The following is a 7,690-nucleotide window of genomic DNA, read 5'->3' as shown; positions in this document are numbered from 1 at the left end:
AATCCGATTATTGCTATGCATTTTGGGGCTAAATGAAGCTCTTTATCAGGCTAGAGTACAATATATCAATAAAGAAACTTCCACTATTAATTCTGGGTCATCAGTCTCCTCATAAGGTAGTGATAGTGGGGCCTTGGCCTAACATCTAAACTTGTACTCTTATCTGATAAGAATGGTGGTCTGGACCACAGAATGTGTTGATAAACTTTCAATATGCTTTTGGTCTTTTACTCCTTCAAGTATCTTATATAAAAGATATATCATTTATATAATTAGTGTCAAAATATCCCTGGGGTTTATTATATTCCTTATTGTCATCTTTAATTACTAGTACATTATGCCAATTGTCTTTTTTTTCCTTTTTTAAAGGGGGCGACATTTAAAAGATATAGCAAACTTTTTTTTTTTACTTAATTGCATGTATTTTGGGCTAAAAATATTTTTTTCAATTTGGCTTTCATTAAAAAATGCGCAACCTTTGGCTTTTATTGGCTCTTTGTTTTCTTAGCACATTGCTGATTGCAGAATGAATTAACTGAGGATCCATCGGTCAGCTTATTCTAATGAGAGAGTTTGTGACTTTAAGGGCTCGCTCTCACTTGCAATTAAATTGGACGAATGCAATCCGATAAAAAATCTGATTGCATTCGGACCAATTTAATCCTATGTTTCTGAGCTCAGTGGCGTTTTTCTTTCCAGCTCTGATCGGATTGCGTTCGGGCTGGAAAAAAATCGCAGCATGCTGCATTCGGATCGCACGCACCCATATAAGCCTATGGGTGTGTGTGAAACATTGCACTACACTCGGATATCACCCGAGTGCAGTGCGATTCCCGCCGATGCCAGCAACAAAGGAGATGGAGAAATTGATTTCTCCATCCCCTCCACAGCTGTGCTGCGATCCTCTCTGTGCGAGAGGATCGGAGCATGGAGCACTGACATTCGGCTCCCGCTCGGAGCAAAGCAGGAGCCAAATGTCATTAGCATATCGCATCGGATGCCCTACACTAGTGGGACCCCGGCCTTATTGTCTTTTTCTGAGCTCCACTTATCTGGTTTATGTTCAGCTCAACTTTGATGTGGACTGTATTCATAGATCGTCTGAGAGGAGCTCAGAAAAAAAGACAGATAAAAGAGTTATCAGGGTGAGCTCACTGACGGATTCTCAGATAACTCATTTTGCAGCCAGCAATACACAGTTAAACACAAGGGAAATAGAAGGTAAATGCTGCAAAATGTTTAAAGTAAATCCGTCAGCAAGTTTTTGCTGTGTGATCTGACAGGAGCATGATGTAGGGGATGAAACCCTGATTCCAGCGATGTATCACTTAGTTTTGTGGGTGCAGCAGTTGTGATACAATCACAGTTTTTTCTGCTGCGGATCTAGCAGAGCTCAGAATGCTGAGCCCTGTATAACCACGCCCACATCACTGATAAAATACATACAAACTTTTGATCTATTTAGTATCTGCTTTTGCCTATTACCCACAATTCTATTTTCAGTTGTTTTTTTTTGTTTTTATGGTGGGGTTAGCATTCCTCAAAATATCAGTGAAGTTTAGAACAGTTTAAGTAATTCCCCATTCTTATATGAAAAAAAAAAACCTGACCATTCCAAATCATTGTAACCAACTAGCGCTGTATACTGAGCCATTCTGACTGTTAAAATTTGGGTAGAGGTGAAAAATGACAATGAAACCAAGACCAATAAAATTAAATAGAAAATAATTGCACGCACTAATGGACCATTTCTACATCCTTTTTTTAGTGTTTCAAAAGGTTGTAAAAAAAAATGATGTTACTTATGCAGCATTTGACTGTGTTAATTTACATGAAAATGTCTTGGCCTGAACTCATTTAACACCTAATTTATGGCTTTTGCAAATTTTTCCGCTAATGAATAACTGCTGCAGGTCTGTAATTTACCTGCTGTGAAAATTAAGATGTTGAAATATACGAGGAAAACTCGGCGTGCCGCTAATCTGCCACCGATACGGAACACACAGGCCATTATGTCAGGTGTTTCCTTCCTAAATCAAGTATAATATCATGACGATCCCCCGCAGGATCTACAAATTGATTAATTTGTAAGTCATGTTCCCGTATGAAAGTGGCGTTATATTTACACCCGCACTGTAGCGAGGAATTTCGGTCGCATACCATTTCAATAATAATATAATGTGTCACCTATTGTGATAATTGGTCGTGGCCTGGCTGGGCGCTTATCCGTTTGCCAAATTATATTATTAGATTTTCTTAGTTTTCTTTTGTAAAAACTGTCTTAACTTCGAAGCTTAATGGTGAAATTATTTTTTATAGGCTATAATGGCTAATATCTATTTCTAGTTTTATAAATAGTCTTAATAATGTAGGACATAAAACACTAAAGAGGGAAAAAAATGGTGCAAGAGAATCAGAAAATATTTTCTCCCCTCGTAAATATTCTCAAGTGAGGGTGGCTAGTTGGTTGGCATATTGCAACATACGTATCATTGCATTCTGATAGAGCATGATGCATAGTGAAGGGTCTTTTTGCTGGGTTTTTGGAGTAGAAAATGAGCAGAAACTCCCAAGTTTTTAAGGAATTTTGAGTTTTTGGAGAGTTTCCGCTCAGTGACTCTGTGCACATGGCATCTTTTAAACTCAGGCAACCCTGACGAGTTTTTCACAGAGAAAACACTTCAGGAAACTCTGGAGTTTTTCTTCCTCAAGCTTCTTTGGTGTTTTTCAATTGATTCCTCACCGCTTTTTGGATTTATTTTTTTTTTCAGCTGGCGTTTTTTTGGAGGGTTTTTCCATGGTTTTTGAGACTTTTTTTTTACTGTTTTCCAGCCATATTTTTCATGTCATCGAATTAATAAAGAAACTGCCAGTGTTTTTTTTTTAAGCAAAAACTATAGCTAGGACTTGAAAAAAATCCGGTTGTCTTCTGGGCATCTTTTGATCTTTCCCATTGACTTGTATTGTAAAGTACAAAGCGTTTTCCGAGCAGAAAGTGCCAGAAGAATGGACATGTTACTTCTTTTAACTGTTTGGCATTTTTAGAAACCTAAAGGGATTAAAAGACGTTCAAAAGTCTGAACAAGTCATATGTTTATTCTTTTGAACTTTTTTGAAAGTTTTTTTTCAGGCGGAATCTGCCAGGAAAAGACGTTGTTTGCACTAACTCGTTTCTGCTCCAAAAACTCCCAAAAAAGCTGTGTGTGCATTTCTTGGGTTGAAAGAGACATAGATCCATCAAGTTCAACCAAATTCCACTATGTTCACACAGTTTTTTTTAAGGTGCAAACTGCTCCAGGAAATGCTCCTTTTTGGGGAGTTTTTCTTTTTTGAACAGTTTCCTGATGCAGTTTTGAAGAGGTTTTGGGAGTTTTTTTTTTTTTTTTCAGTCTTTTAAGGGTATGTTCACATGACGTTTGAGTCTACCACCCCTTTCCCGTTCCTCATTTTAACTCAACTCAAAATGTATTAATTAGGACTTTTCATTAATTGTTATGCAGGAATAGAAAAACATAACTGCGTTCATCAAAACCAGCGCAAGACATGTCCCCAGGTTCTGTGTCATCTCAGTCCTATTCACTTCAATTGAACGGAGCTGTAATACCAGAACTAACCCATATACTGTTATGGTGCTGTTTCTAGAAGAGAACAGTCATGTATTTTTCATTCTGGACAACTTTTGACCTCATTCAGGCGTCCTGAATAACGCATGTACACTTTACAGTATTTGTGACTTTTCACTAAATGTCGGCAAAAAAAAAAAATTAAACCTGTCCGTTTTTGATCCTAGTCACAGATCAAACTTACCCAATCATGTCTACGGTTCTGTGAGAAATTGGGACAGTAGGCGGATGCCAACCTAGTTTAAAATTTGATCAAAAACCATGAAAATTATTTTGTTTTTCCATGTATGCAAAAAAAAAAATAAGTTTCAATAGGGCCCTTAGCTGGCAATAGGCACAATAATGGCAGGGCATTCATACTAATTAGCAATAATTAGTACAATATAGTATTTTTTTCTTTAAGCTGGAATATGTCAAATTTGTTAAACATTTTTGCCAGTTCACTAGTCACTATTGCTACTATTGTAGCCAATTATGGACCAAGATTTTTCCATGACCAGCAGTCCAAAAAGTATAATTGGCTGATTTTTTGCAAATATCATTGTATATATGGTTCCTTGTGACATTGTATTGCATGGCACGTGAAAACAAGAGCTCTAAAAAATGTATGCATTATACTAAACACTACATTTGTATTTGTATGGTTGATTTGGTTCATTTAATATTTATGGAGCTCTTTACTATTATGTTGCATCACATGATTTCTTTATTCTACTTATGCACATCGTAGAAGGATAAATTATATTACTAAGCTTTACTAAAACTTATGCACTCATTACCCTAGACATGGAAGGTGCAGCCATCATGGAGCCATTCTACTGCATGGCATATTGTTTCCCTAAAGGTGTAATTCCTACTATTTTTTCAAATATTATTTTACCATCTGCCTTCTTTTCTGTTTAAAATTTGGCATCTATTATTTTTGTTGGTTGGTTCTGTTATTTCAGTTCAAAGATCACAATTTTCCTGTGCATTAGATCTCTTCATGGGGGGGGCGCTATTGCATTGATTCCTATAGAAAAACTAAGCGGTGAAGGTTGGTATTACAGCTGAGAAAAGTGTTAGGAACTTTATTCAAAGACATTTTCCATTAGAAATAGTGGATGCCTTATTTTATCAGAACAGACAGATGGATATATCTATATCATTGTATCACCGATCGGCTTCTAAAGAATGCAGTGGATAATGGTGCAAAATGGTTGACCTCAGTCTGTTAAACAGCTGCCACAATGTACATGTCGTTGTTTTGTATTCTGCAATTTATATTTTTATGTTGCTGTTCATAAAATGAAGAAAATTATATTTGTACCGTGATATATCACATATTATGCTTTTTTTTCACTAAAAATAAAGAAATCTATTCATGACATTTAAGAATTTGGTATTATTAATAATTCTAAAAAATATTAATTCTTAAAGGAGTTGTGCGGCAAAATCATTTTAATGTGTTTCAAATATAAAATTAATAAACTTCCTAATGCGCTTTATTTATGAAAGATCCGCCGATGTCCAGATTTCACCGAAGGTTGCGGGGTCTAAGAAGCTTTGATCCCACACAAGCAGCGACATTTTTTGATCTCTCTGAGACAGCCAGCCCCCTTTTATCAGGCCACTGACATACAGTTTAGTAGCTAAGCCCTCTCAGCCACCTTCTGCATCAGCTGTATAAGAGAAGGGGCCAGACAGACAGCCCCCTTTATCACATGCAGAGAATAGGGGGGGCTTTCATAATTAAAGTATAATATAATAGTTTAATCAGTTTGCAATTTGAGCATATCAAAACAACTGTGCTAGCGTGCTTCACTCTGCCCTGCTTAGCAAAGTGCTGGAATGCATATGCGCTGGCTTTACTTCCGGATCATCGGTGCGCTTTGGCTTCTTTTGGCGCATGCGCATTACAATACTTTCCTCTGCTCTCAGCAGAGCGAAGTGCCTGCGCAGGAGTGCGTTTGTGTGTATGACATAGACCATGTCACCCACATGAAGAAGTGCAGGAAAATGGTGCTTGCAGCAAGAGAGGAGGCGTCGGATCAAGACCAGTGACTTCCATCAGACTGGACCGTATGGGGGTAGAATAAAAGTAATTTTTTGTACTATGCAGAGGTGATTGAGGACTTGCATACAGCTTACTAGAATGCTGGTGTTTTCCAAGGTTTTTTTTTATGGTAAATGTGGTTTGATAGCAAAATCTATTTTTAAAATCAATAAATCCAATATGGATGTATGGACTGTCTGATATCCACATTCAAACGGAAGCCCCATCCCAAGTTCTTCACTCCTTGTATAGAATGCTGTAAAAGAGGCCTTAAAGGTAGTGGGTAGAGATGTGCGAACCCAGACTTAAAAGTTTGGGGTTTGTACTGTAAGTCCGTTGCAATGTTCGAAGTTCCGGGGGGAAGTTCAGGAGAGAGAGAGAATTTTCCAGCTCAAAAGTTCCGGTCTCCATTCTTTTCAATCGGGTTCGGGTACAGTTCTGGTACCCAAACTGAACTTTGGAATAAAGTTTGGTTTGGGTACCAGAACCCAAACTTCCACTGGTCTGCTCATCCCTAGTGGTGGACATACTTTATATTGGGAAAACCTGATGACAGGTTCCCTTTAAAGAAAAATCATTTTCCTGTCCTCACACTGATACAAAGTAACAAACTGCAACTGTGTGAGCAAAGTTAGGTCAGGTCAGTTCCTAGTCTCTGAATGGAATAAGATTTTGTTAGATATAGGTTGATTGTAAGGGTATGTGAAAATAACATCTTTTTCAGGCGGATTCCCCTCCTTTAATCTCCTGAAAAAGCACTAACGAAACGCTCAAAGGAATGAACATATTAATTTCTATACAAAAATTACTTGTTGTTCATATGTTCAGACTTTTGAGCATCTTTTCACCACTAATCCAAAAATGGCTTGCTGCTAAAAGAAATGAGTGGACTATTCTTCAGGTTTTTTCTTTGTTTCTAATGTAGGAAAAGGTTGAGGAGCAAAAAAAGCAATAGGGTCTTATCCGATGATGAATGTCAATGAGGTGCAGGGGATTGCTCATAATAAAACTGCATCAAGTCTGCTTTGTGTCCTGGACCATTCTTTCGGACCTCCATCAGCAGCGCTGACGACCCACCTATTCTTTCTCTTCTGGCTATATTTTCTAATAGCAGTCAATGCAAAGGCTCAAAAGACACCTGGGTATTTTTTGAGCGTTTTGGCAATGTTTTTGCTTGGAAAACTACTTGTTGATTCTTCAGTGTTGAATGGACTTAAAAAAAAAAAGAAAATGGCAGTAAAACAGATGCCCAAAAAACTATGGATAAAAGTTAAAAAATACGGTAGTTTGATGATAAAATCTAAAAAATAAAACTGACAAAAACGTCAAAATAGCACTCAGGAAACACCCAATAAAGTCTAAAAAAACGACGCTTATGTGTTTCCTGAAGAGTCTACCTCTTGCTGAAGAAGATGTTGTGCACACATGCACTTAGTTTGTGACTTCCACAAGAAAACATTCATACCCCCTGGAGGGTATAATGGACGGTTGGCATGCTAGCAGCCAGAGAAAAAAATGTGCACAAATTCCGCTTATTCGTGTTGAGTTTATGAAACCTGATACAAGGCCAATTCTAGCTGAAGAACCTGAATGTGCGCCAAAATCCACAACTTTAATTCCTTACTTGGTGACTGTGCAGGTTACTGTTGCAGGAAGATAGATTAGTGCTATATTAATCACTAGGGGAAGGTGATGCGAGTAGCATGAAAGTAAATGCAATGTCATAAATCCAGGCTGCCGGGAGTCAGACTTTCTACATGGCACAGAAGTCTACTGTCTCGTGTCCGTGTGATTGGCATACAGCTATTGTGGCAGTGGTCGGCGTGACTGTAGTGCCCTGACAGCCCTTTCCATTGACATAAGTTCCTCTTTACTTATCCCAAGCCTTTTGGGTTCATCCCCTGTCCCCTTTTAAGCAGGGTGGATCCTCATCATAGAATGAGACTGGATTCAGACACAGCCCCACACCTAGAAGCGGGTTCTGTTTTCTGATCACCACTTGTTAGTGATTAGAAACATTCTTGTTTACATC

Source organism: Phyllobates terribilis, unplaced genomic scaffold, assembly GCF_046119375.1.
Source record: "Phyllobates terribilis strain yellow unplaced genomic scaffold, ASM4611937v1 Scaffold_7639__1_contigs__length_36319, whole genome shotgun sequence".
NCBI lineage: Eukaryota > Metazoa > Chordata > Amphibia > Anura > Dendrobatidae > Phyllobates > Phyllobates terribilis.
Note: the sequence above shows the minus strand (reverse complement) of the source record.